Source organism: Acipenser ruthenus, chromosome 5 (genome assembly GCF_902713425.1).
Source record: "Acipenser ruthenus chromosome 5, fAciRut3.2 maternal haplotype, whole genome shotgun sequence".
Lineage (NCBI taxonomy): Eukaryota > Metazoa > Chordata > Actinopteri > Acipenseriformes > Acipenseridae > Acipenser > Acipenser ruthenus.
In genome coordinates, this window is record NC_081193.1 from 83,301,873 (window position 1) to 83,323,484 (window position 21,612).

The 21,612-nt window shown below is 38.9% G+C and overlaps 1 protein-coding gene across 1 annotated transcript in view; it reads left to right on the top strand.

Annotated features, from left to right (window-relative positions):
- LOC117402974 (forkhead box protein O3) overlaps window positions 1–21,612 on the top strand; it is a 59,642-nt gene that overhangs the window by 25,082 nt on the left and 12,948 nt on the right. The gene's annotated exons all lie outside the window — the stretch shown is intronic.

Consider the following 21,612-nt stretch of genomic DNA (forward strand, 5'->3'; position numbering starts at 1 on the left):
AAGAAAAAAAACACTGGCCAGTGATTTTTCTAATGAATAATGTAACACTGCTTTGTACATGGGGTCTAATCATTAAATGAGAATAATAAAGGAAGCAGCACAATTGAAGCAGCATTAGCATAATGCATGACAAACTGCTATTGGCTCAACTTTGATAGAGTGCTGAGTGCATTTATTGAAATAACAGTGCCTCGTGTAAAACAAAAAAAAGTTAGACTCCCATCCCAGCTAATCTAATTGATTATCAATTAGCCCTGGCCACACAATATAAAAAGAGGTTGGTCTCTCTGTCCTGCACCGAGGTAGCCTTCGGGCGGGTGCTTAATTACTTCATTTTGGATGTTTTGTTTTGTTTGTTTAAATATTTTGTTTAAATCCTTTGTTTATTTAATAGAAGTGCGTGAGAAGCTCTTTAAGCTGCAATCTCCTGCCTCCTATGCTTCCTCAGGCCTCCATATTGTATATATATATTCACCTATATTTTGAGAACCACTCACCCTATTGTAAAGAAACGTGTTGGAGTCATTTCTTGGCACATATTCTTGAGGTAATTGTATTGGTATCTAGGAGGTTTTCTTTTCAAAGGAATCCTGGTTAGAGTGCACAGCCATTACCTTTGTCTAAAATGCATATCTAAAATAGTTCCTTAGACACGTTTTTCCACTGATCATTTTAAAGCAGTTTATACTGCCAGAGATTTCACCTGGTTTTCATCAAACATTTGTTTTAGGGGGCGTAAACCTTCTCCAAAATATAACTTCATAGATGCTGGAAATCAAAAGCCACAATAAGCAGCATTATACATCTGAGTCCTTCTAGAGTCCCAAAAATATAGCTATTAGTTTAAATCCAGTAATTGGCTTGAGCAGGAGGTTACTCAGTTATCTGATGTTCCCAGGCAGTTCAGTGTGGGCGTGAGGAGGGAGGGTCAAGGGGGTTGATAATTCATGCTAGGTGTCGCAGGGTAGATGAATTCACTGCACTGAAAAGTTTACCTTCCATCAGCAGAGGGAACAGGAGGAACCTGTCCCTCCTGCAGGCTACGGGGTTAACATTCCGTAAGAGTCGGCTTGCTAGGAGGCTGGTGGAGGGGAATGATGTGCATCTGGCTCCAGTCCCAGGTAATGGGTAGGGGGCGGAGCTAAGGTGTACAAAAGGGGAAGCCTCTCCACTGGTTGGGGCAGTGTTTCTGAGCAGGTAGCGTGTTAGCAGGCCTCTCTCTCTCTCTCTCTCTCTCTCTCTCTCTCTCTCTCTCTCTCTCTCTCTCTCTCTCCCTCTCCCTCTCCCTCTCCCTCTCTCTCACAAAAGGAATCTTTTAATTCTCCTTTATTTTGTTCCGCTGTTAGACTTTAAGACGTTACCTGACTGGCCAAGACTTTTGTATAATATAATCCTCTTTCAGCTACTTGTTTCCTGCTTTGATTTATTTCTTAATACAATTGCACTGTAGTTTCATCTTCATGAATCTGATCTTCCTTCGCTGCTGTTCCGACTGTTCCTCTCGCCTGGTTACATACCGAAGTATAGTTTACAAGATACTAAATCCGTCTTGCTAGAAATCAGGAAGCAATACTCATTAGTCTGTTATAAAATAATATGTTAATAATTAATAATAAGAAAATCTATCAATTTGTTCCCCGCCCATAAGGAACAACCTCGCATAGGCCTAATCTACCATCTCAGGAATTTAATTGGTCATTCTGGGTTTGTGAAATAAAAACTGATAGAACGCAAGATTTCATGGTATTTGGTATGTTTTTGTAATCCGGCACACACCGTTTTAAAGCCTAACACGACATGGCAAACTCGATACCCTTTCCTATATATTATTTTCTAATTATTTAATTTAACTTTTTCAACCATGCAGACCTCTAAAGAGGTCCAGGAAAAATAACGGTCATGGGAATGCCTCAATATCATTTTTGTATGACTTGTTTCTATGTAAGACAGGTATTTGTTTTCATAAATACTTCCATAACCTCACAATTGAAAAATATAATTATCATAAGCCTACAAGGAAACACTATAGAGAGCTGTTTTCAGCTTCATAGGCTGTCCCAGTCAGAGGAATAGCAGATAGGCTTTTTGCATGAAATCCACCCGCTTTACTTATTCATGGGAAATCACAGGCTCTGTCAGTATTTAATGCTCCTGAGTATAGCTGCACTGTGGAAAAATACTTATGATGGAAGGGGCAGCAGACAAGGCCTTGGGAGACATAGAGAGCCTCCTGGTGGATCACACTCCCCTCCCCTGCATCATTTAGAACTGAGTAGGCTGGCTAAGGTACTGCTGCTCATCACATCACAGCCCATGCGTTAGTTTGAAAAACACAGCTGAGTAGGCAGCTTTGTGTGGAATATCCCTGATTTGCAGCCTAATCAGCACAGTGTGTGCCCTGAAGTTAGATTAGGCACTGTGCTGGATGGCCTGCATCCAGGCAGGGAAGGAAGAGACCCATTATTTTAACTTAAACGTCACACACACAGCTGTTGGGTTTAACAACTGTTGTATAAGAACAAGCTTGTCTTGGGTCTGTATTCATGAAGCAGTTGCAGAGCAATTCGTGGATGGCAGTCCTTTGAATTGACTGGTGTGCTTATTGTTTGTTGGTTTGTGGTATCCCCTACTTTAGCATCTACTGCACACATGACTGATTATTGGATCCTATCCTGAATATCCATTCGTTCATTCATTCATTTAAAGTGATTGGGGAGAAACTGCAGGATTTAGTATTTGGAAGAACATGGGTTTTTCATTTTCATAAATATTAGGCTGAAGAGAGATCAGTTAGACAGCCTGATTGAACAGTAGATTGAACTACAGAATGTGTCATCTATATTGTGTTGGACATGAAAGAAGCTTAAAGTATTTGTTGTGGCTGATCAGCTACTGATTATTTAACTAGCTGACAGTCACACATCCTTACTAAATGCGTGCAGACTGTGGCCGAGGGGTAATAAGATAATTAACAGCTATTTAACCCCTCGGCCAGAGTATAAGAACCTGCAGCTGTCCGTGCTGCGAGAAGGGTGTACAGAGGAGAGTACTGGGAGCAGAGAGAGCGAGGAGAGAGAAAACAGTTAAGAACAATTGCTATATGTAAATATACTTGTTTTTGTTTATTTGTTTGGCCAACGTGCCCTTTTGTTTTGTAGTGTTTCGTTTTGTTTAAATCTTTTGTTTTTGTTTATTATTAAATAAAAGAAGCTGAACGCCGTAGAGTTTCAGCCTTCACCCGCCCATCCACTGTTTTGGTTCTGTTACTTCCTGGTCTGTGACCTCGCCACTGCAAGCCATCCTGCCACAGTACCATAAGTGTAATAGATATAATGACCCAAACTATATTTTCCGTATTGGTTTGTACAGTATTAAGGGACAGATTTGTGACGTTAGATCCTCAAGCAGCAGACTCAGTCAGTGTCCTTTTTCAATGACTTTGTAAACTGTCCAGGAATGAATGCATGTGTATCGAGCAGATTATTTACCAGGCCAGCGTTTGCCTGTCAATAAAATAGCTGATGTAATAATAATAATAATAATAATAATAATAATCAGTACTTCTATTTGTTTGGTTTTTATTATGTGGCATTTTGTTTGTTCCATGTCATTACGACTTCAAATACGTTTAAGCAACAATAAGGAAAATTGAATTTAGCCATGTGAACAAAACACAGACCAAGGCATCTTTGGCCTAAGAGATGGTGGGTGTGTTTTTAATTCCTGAGCTTTATTTAAGCAAGAGAATGTATTAACAGTCTAAATGGGTTACACTAGGCCATTGTAGCTTACTGTAGACCAAATATCTACTGAACTATAAAGCTGTATACAATAACAGAAAAAAATAAAGCATTTAAATTTTTTTTTTTTTTAAAGATTAGGTAAAATTTAAGACTAAGTTTACACCCACCTTTCTAAATGTCATGTAAGTGATCTAAAGTTAACTTTACATTGACAGTATTAATTCAGGTTGCTTATGTACTGCTGAGCCCTTGCATACTAAGTGCAACCTTCCCTGGGGGCTCTGCATGTGTTGTTATTGTGTTGCTTTCTAAACAGATCAGTGGGGCTGGTAAAATCCAGTCTTGCGGCACACATGAAACCTTTAAGGTACTTAAGTGTTGAATGTCAGTGAGTGGCCATAAGATTGTAGTTTTCAACTGAATTGAATAATTAAAGTTTTAATGCAAAATGAAAAGTACAACATCAAATCAGTGGGCCTATAACATGCACATGTTTCTGTTTAAGCACCTAACCTTTACTGAACACACCTGCATCTATACAGACGGTCATGTATCTTATTCCACGGTCTGGAATTGTGTTTCATTGTTTTCAGCGATACTTGGGTATATTCAAATAGGTGAATGTAAACCTGCCTACTGTAATACCAATGGGTTCTAGGTAGACTCACTGCTTTAGGGAGTATTGTCTATCCAGTTTACAAGCTTGGAAGTAGAAGACATGCCCAATTACTACCATTACAAACATGCTTAGCTTTCTACACTGTTGCAAAGCTTGCACTTGCCATTCTCTCTCTCTCTCTCTCTCTCTCTCTCTCTCTCTCTCTCTCTCTTTCTCTTTCTCTTTCTCTCTCTCTCTCTCTCTGTCCGTCTTTAAATCCTAGAGCAATTAAAGCCTATGAATGTTTCTCTGGGCCACGTGATAGAGATAGCGTGTTTTAGCTAGCTGCAGAGGCCCTGAGTCCCCACCCAGGACATTATGTTCTCAGTGTTAAAAAATACTGCCTCCTTTGTCTGCTGTTGTGGACAGCAGCTTCTGTTTGGCAGAGCCCCCGACATGGAGTGAAGCAATCCGGTTATCCCATGGAACCAAGGCACGCAGATGGCAGTGGGTGTGTGTGCTTGGATGGCAGGCAAGGCCAGGGACAAATGTCAGCAGTCTGTCTGTAAATATTCAAAGACTCAGTAAGGGCTGGAGTATGAGAGGGGGAAGGGGGGGGGGGGGGTGCTAGGAATTACAGAATGTCTACTGAAAGAAAGCAGAGTCTGCTACAGGAGTCCATGGATACTTGGATAAACGTAGTCCCCTGAGTTGCGGAATCTTTTGTTTTTGTGCTTGTATAAAACTGTATAAACAGCACTCAAGAGGGCAGCCACACTTTATTCAATTTTCAGTAAAACAAATACGTCATCATGTCTTTAGAATCAACATTGTTTGTGGCTTACCATGTAATGAAAGATATCTGTTAAACACAGTAGAGGAAAGACCAGCTTTCCAGACCTTCTGCTGGTTTGTTTATTTAATATGGGTAAAATGATCTGGGAGGAAATTACATCTTTGTATCATATCCACTCAACTCGATGGAAAAATATGTAGAGAACAAAAAGAAACTTAGTAAAATGTAAAGACCTTGAAAAAGACATTTAGTCAAAACTTTTATCTAAGAGTTTTACTAAGTTTGTTTTTGTCTTTGTACCTTGTGGTTTTACAGTAACGTAAGTATCCCTAGAGTAGGGAAAAACACGGGGAACTACAAAATAACCATGGTAAACAATCTTGCAAAGGAGAGAAACACTGGCAGTTTAAAGCTCAGTGAAAAGTGAAATGCATTTGGGACTAAACACCCAGTGGACCACGCTGTTCAGTTCTCTGTTGGCTGGGCTGGGCTGTGCTTTGAGGGAGGATTAGGACTGGGTAGTGAGGGGTTCGGAGGTCAGGAGAATCTTTCAGCATGCCAGCTTGCCCTGAGCCTGACTGTCCAGTGCAGTGTCTGAAACTCTTCATGAGCTGTCCAAAGCACTACAACAAAAAAAACCCCCAAAAAAACAGCTATTCTATGGTAGTAATACTAATAACTTCCACCATGGCTATCAGTAACTAGATATTTTTAAAAAGGCAAGTAGAATGGAGTATATATATATAAAACAGTCTTATCTGTACCTCTCTGGATCTAAGCTGGAGGTCTGTGTCTCCCATACTCCCTGTCCTTTACCCTTTACATTCACGAAATGGCATTGTAAGAAGCTTGTGTATACTTTTATTTCTAATATATTTCTATTAAAGTGTTATACCATTTGAAAAACAGCTTAATGCGTGGTGTGGGTGTAATCTCAAAATCCCATCGTCAAAGTCTGGTGGTGGGTTTTAAAAACGTATTTCAAATCAGGGATCACAAGGCTCCCTCTGGAGGCAAAGACACGCTTTTAAATGTATGACGTGCATTTCTTTCTATAAACCCTTTACCCAGAATTGAACCCTTCTTGTTTCTAGGGAGGAGTGCCACAGCGGCAGATTTCGAAGCAGCTTACAGTTCGTATACAGAGATGCAGAGGCAGATTGCAGACAACCCAGCGATCCTGCCCACTTTATTTCAGTATTAAAATAGAAAGAAACCAAGGGATCAGGAACTAAGATAAGATCCGGTTGAATCTCACTCCAGGGAACAGCAGTGCCCCAACCACAGCACTTAAAAGGATACTTTTATATCATATACGTTTTCATAATATTCATTTATTTGCTGTTTGTATATTATGCGTATATGAATAATTATTATTATTTATTTATTTTTACCTGAAAATGATATTTTTCAACTGCTTCTAAAAACTGAATTTCAGAAGTGAGGTAATTTAAAAAACAAAAAAACACAAATCGTATCCAGCTTTCTGTACCATTGAAACTGAGGTTGTAAGGAGGCAGGTATGAACATCTTTCAAATGAGACGTAAAACCGAGGTCCTATTGTAAGTGACTCTGCAGCAGCAGCTGTGATGCATAGTCCACCCCCTAGTCTCTGTAAGTCGCTTTGGATAAAAGCGTCTGCTAAAATGACTAAATAATAATAATAATAATAATAATAGTAATAATAATAATAATAATAATAATAATAATAATAATAATAATAAATGACAGATGAGAGTGTGCTTTTTTCTAGATTTACAACACAGCACAGTAAATACAATTAGATAGTAAAGAAAACTCCTCCTACAACACTGATCTGTTCCCTTACACACCTGGTACCGGAAACCCGCAGGGCACCGCAAAAACTACTGTAGCGGTTGTGTAGGCAGAAGGTGGCACCACAACTGAATTAAAGACTTAAATACTTTTTGAAAGGCGAGTAAATATACCTTTTGACAGGCTTTCCTGTCAATCCTGTAGTAAGCTATAACCTACTTGTATTTAAGAAAACAAAATCCCACATAGTAATAAGTCTGATACAGAACCTGACATAATGTGGTTACGAAGAAACTAAAACATATGCATCACCAGCTACAGCCTCTAACTAAGGTAATTGCCATGCTTCTCAGCATCAATCACTTCCAATGTCAGTCTCTAATTTCCGAGCAGGGCCTCTTGTGTTTGGAAACTGTGTAGGATTGGAAAACGAAGAGAGATAATATTAGGGTTGATGTTCAATTTGTTAGTTTTTCAGTTTTTTGAAAACAAAAGCAAGTTATGTAATAAGCTAGGACAGTGCATGCAGTTACTAAAAGAGATTTTTATTTCTTTGGGAGTGGCCCATTAAACTTTTACAGATCACATTAACACATTTCTGTACAGTAGTAAATATTATCTGTTTGTTGTTTATTCATTTGATTCACCAATGAAACAGTAGTGACTTCATAAATAAATGAACCTACAGTTGTGTTTCCACAGTTCCCTTGTTGACATGCTTATCACAGAAGTGTTACACATAAACCTTTCATTTTCTGTCATATTATTTTGTCACTGTAACCCAGATTACAAATGTTCTCTTGAATCACGTCTCACAGTCCCCTTTGCATCCATATGAGATTCCTTTCAATTGGTGTTGGGAAATGTGGGATGCATTTCTCAAGGGCTGTTGCACTAATTTCTGGAGATAATCTGTATTTGTTGACAAGCTTATTGAATACAATGCAGGACAGTATGCAGTACATGATGCTGAGGTGAATAGCATGGAGAATCTGCCCCTTTGTTTAAACTTTGTTAATTAATTTATTTTGGTCCATTAATGGTTATACGTGAGATAAGGCTTGTTTGAAAGCTCTGAGACCACAGGGGTGCTTTACACTTTTAAGAAATAATCTTCAGGATGTGAGGACTGAAAAAGAAAATAATGTACAGTACACAGTGAATCTAAACAAGAACGAGATCTGTGATATTTCCCCCCCCCCCCCCCCCCCCCCACATTTACGCATTTCCTATTAGTTTTGCTTGAATCAATACTAATCATGTGCTGTATTGCTATTTCACATACTATTTCATTACATCAATGCCAGCAATGCATTAGTCTCATAGAGGACTGGCTGCCCATGAGCCTGTGTGAGCTGGTTGTGGAAAATTAGAAATTATTTGCATTGTCCAATTTTTTTTTTTCAAAGCTTGCAAGCTCGAGTAAGGTAGAGCTTACCACACAGTAGTATACAATTAACTCAAATGTGCTGAACAGGGTAAAATATTGAGGGAGCATGGCTACACCATACACCTGTGTAGAGGCTGAAATACTGTGTCTTTTATCCAGTGACTGGGTAGCATTAAACCCAGTCATCGTTGTATCTGGAGGTGATATTGTTTCAAGCAGAGCTTAAGGGACTGTCATTAAAGCATTAGCACTAACAGTAATCCACCAGCAAGCCTGGAAAAATACAGGGTTTATTTCCTTTGTGGATAAACCTAAAAATACTGTCTTTCAACAAACAAACACACGGTAATGGGAAAAGCTTGCTTGGGATTCCTTTGTCTTTAAAAACGCACAGAGTGCTGTTAAAATGTAGAGTGACAGTGTTTAGATACATTAACAAAACTGTGTGACAGTTATATCTTAATAAATGTAGGGTCATTCCATACCAACTTAACCAGAGCCGTTGCCCGACTATCTCAGATTTTGCTAGAAAAATTCACCCGCTGAGTTCAGAAATGCTAATCTTTTTTTTTTTTTTACATTTCCCCATCGAGCTGTGACATGGCAAAGGTCAACCTAAAGTGAAAAAGTGACCCTGACCAGAAAAATCACCCTGGGCTCAACTTAGACGCTATCATCGCGTGTAGCACCTCGTTCGACTCGTAATGAATAGGGCTTTCAAGAAAGAAATAATAATAACAGTTCCGTAACATAATAATAACAGTCCTGTTTTCAGTTCACCCACACGTAACACATACACAAACACAAACACCCGTCCACAGTGTGTGCTGTAGTGCTCGTGGTGAATACAGTTCTTTATTGAAAGTGCTGTGATGTTGGTCCAAGTTTAGTGATGGCCTTTGGCGACAACTCCGGATCGTGTTAGCCGTCTAAATAACAACAAACAGTATCATTAAAGACAAACAAAACAAACAAAACACTCACGTTTTCACAACACAGGTTCTCCTTTTGGTCATGCAATTTTAACCATTCACAAAGGACCAGATCACATTACTACGACTCCTTAAACACCGTCAACCATGACCCCTTGGCTAACGAGTGCACCTGCTCCTCCAATCCGCGGATGCCACATCGTTTCCCTTCCAGGTCGATGATTTAGTGTACTGTAGCTTTTCCCCCTTTCTAGATGGCCGACTTCCACCTAACCCTGGGAATGAACTGTTGGGCCATCCAGTCGAGGGTACTCTGTTCCCTTTACACAGCGCCCTCGCAGGTTGGGAGGGAGATCTAACACCAAGAATCATTTGCTGTCTGTCACATAACCCCACTGGTCATTAACCCCCTCTGAAATTTGAATTTTTTGTATTTCTACCAAGTTTAGGCTGAAATAACACAACAAAATCACCCAAAGATATTTTTGGATAGATGTTGATGAGATCTACAAGAATCAAGCAAAACATTTTGGTATCCAGGGATTTTGGATTTTTGGCAGATTTTTGAAGTTGCATTTGTCATGCATTTGAGCATTGCTTATGGCGACTTTGGTGAGGCTAAAGTACCACGTAGTCCTAACCAAACTGGCATTATTCTTCCATTCTTTCTATTCTTTGGAATGTCTGGGGTTAGAGCTAGAGTAAAAAGTGACAGGATGTGCTTCCTGTGGCACTAGCATGGAGCTGAGGGGTTATGAACTTGCGTGTGGAACTTAGATTTCTTTGATACACTGACACATTTGAAAGTACCAAAACCTCAATTAGGTGCGTTTTAAAAACGTGTTCTTATGACAAGAATATAACTACGCAAAAAGGAAAGTATATTAAACATTTTAAAAGTTGCATGCAGAATGTGGTTGGTTAACAACTGCTATAGAAACCACACATCACAAAGTTCAGTAATCATCAAGTTTTAAATTATTGTGGGCATGAACTGGAACGGGGAGCAAGATTTTATTCACAGTGTTCTCTTTCCTTGTGATTTCTCGCCAACAAAAGAAAGCTCTTGTTTTATAGGGTGTGGTGCCTACCTAGGGGGATAATTTACTGATTCATGAGAAAGCCATTTGCTGCATTCTCATGCTGGCTGATCAGTCAGTTAAACCTCCTGGGCAGGCACACCTGAAAGTCTTCAGTGGCAGGGAATCTCTACCTAGCCACAATAGACCAAGTCCTGTTTCTTCAGGATGTGCCAGTTGCCAGTATGCATGGCGCCAGGACACTGGAGCGCCGCACGGAGCACGTTCAAAACCACATGGCAGTGTGAAGTAGTGGTTAGGGCTCTGGACTCTTGACCGGAAAGTCCTGGGTTCAATCCCAGGTGGGGGACACTGATGCTGTACCCTTGAGCAAGGTACTTTACCTAGATTGCTCCAGTAAAAACCCAATTGTATAAATGGGTAATTGTATGTAAAAATAATGTGTAAAAAATAATGTAATTGTATGTAAAAATAATGAGATATCTTGTAACAATTGTAAGTCGCCCTGGATAAGGGCATCTGCTAAGAAATAAATAATAATAATGGCAACCACGCTGCATTTTCAAGATGGCAGAAGGCATGCGTCTGTAAACGGTGGGGTAAATGGGGACGTTTTTTTTTTTTTTTTTTGAAAAGCAGTGCATTTTCCATAATTTTTTCAACACCAGACCTCACAGCCAAAGGAAAATTTGAGATTGGAAACCACATATGGTACGGAAAGCATGTCATAAAGAGCATGAAATGGTTAACCCCTCAAGCACCTAAAGTTTGCCAAGATTATCAATTTTTTGTGTTTTCTATCAGTTTATAGTTTTTAAAACACATTTAAGTGAGGTTTTGGTAGTTTCAAATGTGCCACTGTAACCCCTCAGCTCCAAGCTAGTGCCACAGGAAGCACATCCTGTCACTTTTTCCTCTAGATCTAACCTCAGACAATGCAAAACTGAAGAATAACGCTAGTTCGGTCAGTTCGGTTAGGACTATGTGGTGCCTTAGCCTCTCCAAAGTGTCCATAAGCAATGCTCGAATGCATGACAAATTCAACTTAAAAAATCAGCAGATACCAAAATGTTTTGCTTGATTCTTGTAGATCTTATCAACACCTATCCAAAAATATCTTTGGGTGATTTTTTGGAGCCACCCCCCATGTGAGTTATTTTAGCCTAAACTTGGTAGAAATACCAACAATTCAAATTTCAGAGGGTTAATGACCAGTGGGGGGGCTTGTGTGTGTTTCACAAAATTTGGAAGAGTGGTCCCTAAGGTTCTTATAGCAATACTAGGAGGCTGTGTGGTCCAGTGGTTAAAGAAAAGGGCTTGTAACCAGAAGGTCCCCGGTTCAAATCCCACCTCAGCCCCTGACTCATTGTGTGACCCTGAGCAAGTTATTTAACCTCCTTGTGCTCTGTCTTTCGGGTGAGATGTAGTTGTAAGTGACTCTGTAAGTCGCCTTGGATAAAGGCGTCTGCTAAATAAACAAATAATAATACTAACATTTTAGGACCTGCATCCCCTACAGGGTAAAGGGTTGGGCTGAATAAAACTCATCACTTACCCATCATCTCGCAACTTGCCAAAAGTGAGTTTTTTTTTTTTTCTCGAAGCCCTATTCATTACAAGTCGAACGAGGTGCTACACATGATGGTAGAGTCTAAGTTGAGCCCAGGGTGATTTACAGTATCTGGTCAGGATCACTTTTTCACTTTAGGATGACCTTTGCCAGGTCACAGCTCAAAGGGGATATAAAAAATAAATAAATAAATATTAGCATTTCTGAACTCGGTGGGCCTGAAAACCCCCAGGTGAATTTTTCTAGCAAAATCTGAGACGGTCAGACCGAGCACTTATTTTGTGAGACACAACAGGATTACCTTGGTATACCCCAATTACTAGACAGGTACTGTAAAATATAATGAACTTGTGATATAAAGGAATAACTCCTGCTGTGGTATGTTTCCTCACTGATACCAGTGCTGTACTGTATGGGTAGTAACTCAATCAAAGCAGTTACTGAAGGCAGCAGGGTACAGCACTCCACATGCACACACCTACATCCCTCTGGCTGGGATGTGCTTCCACAGTAGGGGATAATGAACGGTAATAAAATGAATTTTAAAACCACGCTTTAATTTGAGTGTGTTTATTATTTTATGTACATGTACTGTTGCCTGTACTCTGTCCATGCACTCTGTGAACGAGATCAACGTACAGTACAGCATGTCCCAATGTGATAATGCAGTAAAAGGTCAAGCATTTGTTCTGATCTGAATGTACTGTGCATAATAGAACAGAGGAAAGGGTCGACTGAAGGAAGGGGTCGACTTTTAATGAGAACTTTGCAAGCTTGAACGGTTGTGCAAGCGTATTATTGGTCCAAAAAGGTATCAAAATAAAGCTTTGATGTGAATAATGAAGTGGTAAGTACAGAGAGTGCTGATAACATGTACCATGCAATTAAAATGGTTTTACAATCATGTTGTAGGGCAAATTGTAATTACGTAGAGAACAAGGTATAGGCTACTGTACTGTAGTAAAAAGCCACCAAGGAGTTATGTGACATCACAAAGGACGAGTCCTCTTGTGATGTCACGGAACTCCCAGGTGGCTTTTTACTATCTGATTTATGTACAGTAGCTTGTATTTTATTTAGTATAATACCAGCACAAAAAGAAAAAAGACACACAGATACAATTAAACAAATCTATAGTATCTTGGCTTTTTCTTTTGGCTAACATCAGATTCATAAAATTTCACGCAGACTTTTGAGTTGTTAAAAATGCAGTTATGCCCAGAAAATGCTCTGGAGTTTCGTGTGAATGGCCGCTGTGCTACAAAGTTCTGCCTTTCAGCCTCTGACACAACGGAAAATCATGAGGACATTTTTTTTTTTTTTAAACAAATAAGCTTTCTATTTGAAAATTGTCTACTTGAACTTTTAAGCACTTTGAAACTGTCAGATAATTTTTAAAAGTTTAAAAAAAATGTTCATTCCATTTACGTCAGATCGCGGCTGTAATCAGCAATATGAGCGCGACATGTCGTCATAATAGGGATTACAGGATAGTACTGTCATCACAATAGGGATTACAGTATAGTACTGTCGTCACAATAGGGATTACAGTATAGTACTGTCGTCAGTAGTAGCCTGTAATCATAGAATTAAGTATAGGGCTTTATAGGGAAATATCAGTTACACTGGTATTATAGTGTATTTAATATACCTGGGATCCAAAGTTTATGCAAAAATGGTCTTAAAGGCCTAACATTTAATGTTAATTTATCCTTCTAATTGAAGTTTGAAGAAAGCTTATCATAATGCAAGGGAGGATCTGAATAGCAGTCATTACTAAACACTTTATTTTCTCCTGTGACATTTTTATTGTTCAGCGGCGCGCACGCCTTATTGCTCAAATCGTCTGCATTATTGTCTGTGTCGCTCACCTTTTAATGGCACAGATCATTGACAGGTGTCTTTTGCTCAGTGTCTGCTCTTTCTCTGGACAGTAGCCAACAGCCATAAATTGCTTTAGTGTGCCTGTACTCACCCAGGAATTAGTAGAATGAGTCATTGTTACATGGATAGCTGTTTAAGAATGTCGCAACATCAGGAGCTCCAAAAAAATCAAGCAGAGGTAATACTGTACCTGTTTACATTGCTGAAAGAGATAGCTGACAACCTTCCTTCAGAGATACAGTATGTGCAGTGTGTTGTGTTTATCAGCTTCAGCATACAGGAGTACTGTGTTATCTGAATATAGAATGTACTGTACAGTTACACATTTCCAGTTCTTTTGGCAGTGATAATAGGAGTGTGTAAACATACTCATAAGCCAATTTTTCTTTCCCCTTTCCACTTTTTTTTTTAAATCAGTAAATAAATAAACTACATCACTTTCTGAATGCATGCTGTTGTAATGGTAAACTATGCTGTGTTACGAGATCCAAGGTTTCAGTACATTTGGACATAAACAAGTGACTTCATTGAGGTGCTTCAAGCTCCCTACACGTAGAAACACTCAGGCTGCTGCTACAGAACTGTACTGTAAATAGACACCAAATGCAGTATTTACACAAAATACAATGACAAAGCAGACGACAGAAGACAATTTCAGGAAGTCTTAAATTCTTTCCTGGCAGTTGCCCCCTTCACTTCAAGGCTCTCAATTCACCCCCTTCCATTGTTTGCTCACAGTATGTGTTTAAGTATTGCAAATTAGAAGCATCTGAACATAAAGAATAAGGAATGTCTCATTCATTCTTGTTTTTATTTATTTAAGCTGGTGTTTTATATAAATAGCATCATTGCTGTACATTGTGTTCTTCTTTTCTGGCATGGATTTCAGACCTCAGAAGTAAGTTCATGTGTATGTCTGTGGTTTGTGTGTGCAGTATAGATTTTACAACTTAAGCAACAACGGAAACTGAAAACAAGCACCACCAAAAAAATGGTATCAATAATAATATTATTAATAATACAGTAATTTGCGTTATGGTTGTCCAAAATGGTCAATCTGCTGTCACCCCTTTTTCCAACTGCTCAAATCTCATTAACCATCTTTAGATACAAACATTCACATTCTCAGTGTTGTGGAAAATACATTGTGAATGCTTTAAACATCTCTGGCTTTAATTAAGTATCCTTATAAGAAGAGCTTTATATGTTTTTGTAAATCTTCCGTCGCCACTGTTTTTTTTTTTAATGGCTCATTGTGGCAATGTGCCCCGCCCCTGTGTGCATTTGTGTGTTATGTGTTGTATGGTGCATGTGTTAATGTTGGTGTATAGTCATTGGTACACGGGATATAAACGGGTCTGTGTTTCACGTGTATTTAAAAATGTATAATTGTATTTAGGCACGGGATTGCACATCACTGCATGTGCATTTAAAGTAATATGCGCGCACGAGGTTGCACATAATTAATTCACGTGCTGGGATTCAAGTGAATAATTAATTAGTAATTGAATCCCAGCACAACAGTATAAATAGGTGTACGTTTCATTCACTCGGGGTTGGGTGTTCGTGAGTGGAGAACGGGTGTAGAGAGGAGGAGAACTGAAGAGAAATAAAGAATAACAATTGCTACAGCGTGCTGGAAGTGCCAGCACGGTACTTGTTTAAACGTTTGTCCGCTTGTTTTGTGTGTTAGTGCGTTTTGTTTGTCTATTTATTTTGGCGTAGAGTGCCGTGTCCTGTTTTTGTGTTCGCTTATTTTGTTTATTAAATGCTGAGCACAACCAAGTGCTCAGCTTCACCAACCTCACTGTGTCTGTCTGTTTCTTCCGGGTCTGACGTGTCACCACTCAGCCAGCCTTGTGACACTCATATATCAAAAATCGTACGAGATTAAGACTTTCAGTGTTGTGGAAACTCCTCGACAAATTGTATCAATACCCTTGTCTTTGGCCTCCGTTGGTCTCTGAGAAACTATTTCAGATGCAGACTTCATACTGGTAAAGATCTCAACCTCCTATTAACGATACATATTTCATCTATACAAATGTACTTCCGCTTTTATAACAAGCACTCATTTTTCATATTTGTTATATGTCATGAACGCATTCCCCATATACCACTGGGAATTCTGTGCTACTCGTGTCACTGGAGGATGTCCTCACAATATCAGTGTGTGTGTGTGCGTGTATCCCCTCGTCCACAAGATGCCATGGGGTCCACTAGAAGAACATACTCTGTGAATGCTGTGTGTAACTGGTAGCATTAGTTCGTCACTCAAAGCAGTGGCAGTGCAGACTATGTCTCTCAAGACTGTTTCCAACATGTTCCAAGAATGACAATGTTTGCTGAAAACCACCACTGGAAAGCTTTGGCAGCAGTGCGCCCTCATTCTTTGGCTGGTCAGTGTATAGTTTGACATACACATGACTGCAGCAATTATTGTTATTTGTTTATTTAGTAGACGCCTTTATCTGAGGCGACTTACAGAGACTAGGGTGTGTGAACAATGCATCAACTGCAGAGTCACTTACAACAACGTCTCACCCAAACAATGGAGCACAAGCAGGTTATGTGACTTGCTCAAGGTCACACACAGTGAGTCAGTGAGTGAGTCAGGATTTGAACCAGGGACCTCCTGCTTACAAGCCCTTTTCTTTAACCACCAGACCCCACAACCTGTGTTGTTTCCTCAGACCCCAGTCGATGCCAGTTGGATTTTTACCTGTTAAAAGGCATAGACTGTATGAACATCAGAAAGAGAGGAAAACGGTGAACTTTGAGCTTGCATCGCTTTAACAAGATGAAACGAGAGCATATGTGTGAAGGAGAAAAGACGAGCTCTCCCTTGTTGCTTTGGTTAGAGCGACAATATTTCATTTATTTTGTTCATTGGATTCTTTTGAAATTGAACTGGATGACCTGGAAAACACTATGTACTCAATGGCACTTTTTCTTGTATCAAACTAAGTTAAAGCAGGAAATACAGTACTGAGACGCAAAACAATTAAATGTAGTTGAGGCATAACTAGAAAGAGAGGGAGAAGCCCTGTCTAAAAGGACATAGGTCTTTTCAGTGCAGTGGACAGCCAGTTAAAGACAGATGTAGAGAAAAATGGTAATAACTCAAGAGTGGTGTCAGAAAACTCACAACTACTCATCATAAAAAAGTAGGGGAAATCTTGCATTTAATTGATCAAAACAGGCTTTCAAAAAACAGTATGAGTTTGCAGAGCAAGGACATGGGTTACAGACCAGCCAACTTCCTCCACAACTGTAATCATGGCAACCATGGCTTCAAATAAAGCAGGGCCAAAATGCTACAGTGTTTTAAAAAATGAATTAATTTCAAGTTCCTTTCAGAAACAGCAGCTTGAAATTCATACCTTCCTTGTTTAGGACCAGGATGCACCAGAACATCCAGAAAAGGGACAGCAGAGTTGCAGTGCCTGCCCAGGATTAAAGACTCTTGTTACACAACCCTCCCAAACACTTAAAAAAAAAAAAAAAAAAAATGTAAAAGTTAAAAAAAAAAGTGAGTGGATTACTGACGGTGATAAATTGATACCACATGTTGCTTTCAGACAAAAAGACCTCTGTATTCCAGTGCAAGTCCTTGCAGCTGGTGTCTGAGTTAATGGTCAGACTCTGCAAGGTAAACACAGCTTGGAAGTGTCCCAAGCAGGCAAGGTAAAGAGAAAAAGAAAAAAAAAACAGAAGAACAAGATAATTTCGGCGGAAACAGGTTTTTATCGTTGGAGAGGCATTCAAATACCTTCGCGAAGGACATGGAAACTGAGACAGTTTTATGAATTGCTCCGCTTCTTGCACAGATTTTCTTAATGGTTTTTGGGATTGCCCAAGCCGAGCGAGTGTAGTAAACATGTTTCAGTCACGCCGCATGCTGTAGTTTTATTATAGCAACACTCCCTTTCAGTAAAGCAAGGCTTCCGCATAAACTCCTTAGCCTAATCTCAAGTGATCTAGAAGACCAGTAAACAATGTTTTGAATGAAATTGACTACTGTGCATGGCAACTCAGTGGTAACCCAAAGTGTTTAACCCTTTGAGGTACATGAACTAGAGTTGAACACATTAAGCACATTAGAAAGAGAGCAGTGTGAACTCCTCAGGTTGTATTACAGTAACGCTCCAGAATGCTTCAGTGTTTTGGGGCTTTCATCCAATGCATGAGACCTAGTCACATGACCTGATAGTGCTCCTGCAACTTAGTACCGTATCGTCCCTTTGGCTGAACTTGGTACTACACAAGGAAGTGGCTTATTGAATAACAGGACTGTTTGCAAAAGATCCCATGTGTTCGTAATTTATAGATTTTAGTAAACATTTCTTATTGAATAGAGTCACAGTTTTGACCTGCTCAAACGATATATGTTAATTTTTTTAAAAACAAATGAAAATCCATAAAGTCAGTAGAAAATAAAAAATGGGGGTACCCATGTTAACTATTGGGGATTTTTTAATATTTTTTTTTATGCTGGTCCAAGGCATAAAAATTAATTGATTTTTAAAATAAAATATGAAATATCGCTTTTTGACATTCTTTAATATATTTTAATGAAAAATAGGCAGCAAATATCAGGAAAAATCTGTTTTGTTTTCTATTATTGTTTATGGGATAACAACTGTAGCAAACCACCTTATATGGGGTTTTAAATGTCATCTCCGTTCATTAAATGAATCATCAAGCTTCGGTCTTGAGGTTTATGACTCTGAAACCATGTCCTTTTATATGACTGTCTTATAATGGACTTCAAGCTATTTATTATACAATAATTTTTACAAGGAAACACCTCTTGCTATTACCCAGAGACAGGAAAGCAGTGTCTGAGATATATTTGAGCAATCCTTTAATAAATGCGCTGCCTTGCAGGTGCTCTGATAGTGCTTGTGAAGTCAGCAGCTTTCTTTTAGTCTGTCTGATACTGCTCAACAGGCAGCTGCTTGAGATGATGTCATGGAGGAAGTTGCCGCAATTTAAGCCCATCACTTAGCGTTTATATTAATAGCATTAAAAGCATTCAACACTTACGATGAGTAGCTACTAATGATCTAAAAGAACATGCTTTGAGGAAATTCATTCAGGGCTAATGCTGATAATTTAAGCCTCTTGAACATCAAGAATTAAAACACTCCCAGCCTTTTCTTAAAATTACATGCATACATATGGCAGCACATAGCTTGGCAAAGTTCAGGTTTGATCTACAGCCACCACTGGAACTTTATATGGTCTTTGTTAGGTGCTGAAGGTTTTCATGAGCACTATGTTTGTACACACGTGTAAAAGTCAGTTTGCTAAATTTGTTGTCTCTTTCACAGACTTGAAATGTATGCAATTGCATACTTTTTAGGCTTTGTTGCTTGCTTATATTAATATTATACAGTTGTACTAAAGGTATGACACTATCTACAATTTTAAGCCACAGAAGGACCACAATTGGGCTCAACTTTTGCCTTGTTTCCATCAACACCATCAAACTGTTTCTGTAAAACTATCTCATCTTGTTCCGATAAGAAACGGAGGGCTGCTGCCGGTTCCATCTGCAGTCCACAATCCAGTCTTCACTCGGACGTTACCCAAGGCTGACTGTATCACTCTTACGGAGATACAATATGGAACTAAGGCTTGTGTTGTTCAGACAGCCCAAGCTGGCTGTATGGACTTTCATCATTGTTAATTAGAGCATTTCAATATCAGATTGCACCTGCACAGATGCTCTCATAGGCATAATTTCATTTCCTTTAGATGATTTGCGTTGATGGCTTGCAAACAACAATAACATGTTTGTTAAAATACATTTTTAAAAGAAAAAGAAAGGAAGAACCGTCTGGCCAGCTAGAACTATATCTCCCCATCCCCCAACCCCCCACCCCGTTCAAGATTTAGAGTTTAAGACTTCTTAGCATTTCTAAAGTAATTTACTTCTAGATAAGAACTGAGCGATGTACTGTAATAAAACCTACTCACCAGGCTACACAGCTAACAACCACATGCTTATCAACTGTACCATGCTAAACAGACATTTTCATTCCAAAATATAATGAGGTTGACATGGTATTAATTCTATTACATTTTGATTGCATTACCATGCAAGCATTATGAGAGACAGCAGCCAGCTAATTGTACACACAAGGAAGTCAGAGGCCCACGAAAAAGTAAATGCTTTTAAAGGCTTGTAATATATTTTGGCCTATTCAGATCGGGTTTGCGTTCAGAGACAGGGATGGAAATAAGACTCATTGCAAAGTACTGTACTGTACTCTTATCTCATATTTAAATCGGCTCCAGTTCAGTTAATAGGTACTATGCCAGTCCTTTTATACAGCTGTTAGTGCAGACCTTTGGTGGAGTACAGCTTTTTTTGAAGCACATTTTGTTTCCAGAAACACACACACACATGCACGGTACCCTGAAAGGAATTTGGTGATGCCACAAGATGTTATTAAAAACAGATGCTGGTCGGACTGGAGCTGAAGATCATTTCTATTGAAAACCCTGCTCACAGCTGTGGTGCACAGTCACAAATCAATTCTCTTTCTTCCAAGAGAACTTTGACATTTCTAATCTCCAGGTCATCCCTATCGGTTCTAACTCCCATATTTATCTACAGTCCAAATTAGTGACTGATCCTGACAGTCTTGATGTACTGAAGCTGGCTTGTGCTTCAATGCCGACCCTGCAGTATTTTATGATTTCAAACATAACAACTGCTGCAATCTAGGTTGCATTTACAGAAGTGTGTTATAAACCATTTATACCTCTATGGAGTTCTAACACAGGTAAGGAAGTAGAGTTATTGGGGAAATGGCAGTTTAGTATGTGATAACTTTTAGTACGCAGGTGGTAAGTGAGGATGGCCTAATACCACATAAAAAACACATGTTTGACATGGCAGGCCAGATACTGTGTGATTAAGTGTGTGATAAAAATAACGTTTATCACACAAGAGATACAAACAGAAGTAAACGTGTGGTGTAAAACTCTTTATCATATTCAAATAATGTAGTTCAGTTTATTTGCCAGTTGCTCTGATAACCCTTTTGTTGAATACTGTTCTTGAATGGTTTTATATTTGAGAAACACTGAAATATATGGTCTGCTTACTGCTATCCAATATACAGCTATGGCCAAAAGTCACAGTTTTTCATTAAGTATATGGAAAACTACAAAGCGGTATGTAATTCAATATGTTATTCAGCAGGTTTCATTCGACTTTGTGATGCAAAATTAGTTAATTATCTAGGATGATGCAAAACTTTTTGCTATAGCTGTATTAAGCATTGACCGTTTTTAAGCACAGGATTGCACAGGAAAGGATCTTATTTTAGACTTTCTCTGTTTGTTATTAAATACTGTACTTGGAGAAAAAGAAACATTTTTCAATTTTTAATAATAGCTCTTTATGATAAACAACCATGACGACAAGGCCAAAAACCCTAGACTCTAACTAAGATATTAGTACAGCTAAAAAAAAAACAAATAAGGATTGATTATTAAAAGCTTGGATGTTTAAATCCAATTTTTGTCTATTTGTCAGTAGTCATTTTCTACACTTGATTTAATAAAAGTCAGTTTTGTGGTGTGTGGAACAAAACACTTGATCCATCCCCCAACACACAAGTTTGTATCTGCTAACCAGCAGATCTGCAGTTGGATCTGTTGCTCCTATCTGCAACCCCGACTCACACATTGTTTAAAGAATGTAGTACTTCAGCTTTTGACTGTAGCAAATGTAAAAATACAGTTTTACTTTTAAAAGAAATAAACCATAACCGTTCTTTAGGAGCGTCACATCCTGTATGTCCCGCAAAACATAAATACTTAGAATTTCAAAACCATTTACGAAATGCATTCATTTATTTAG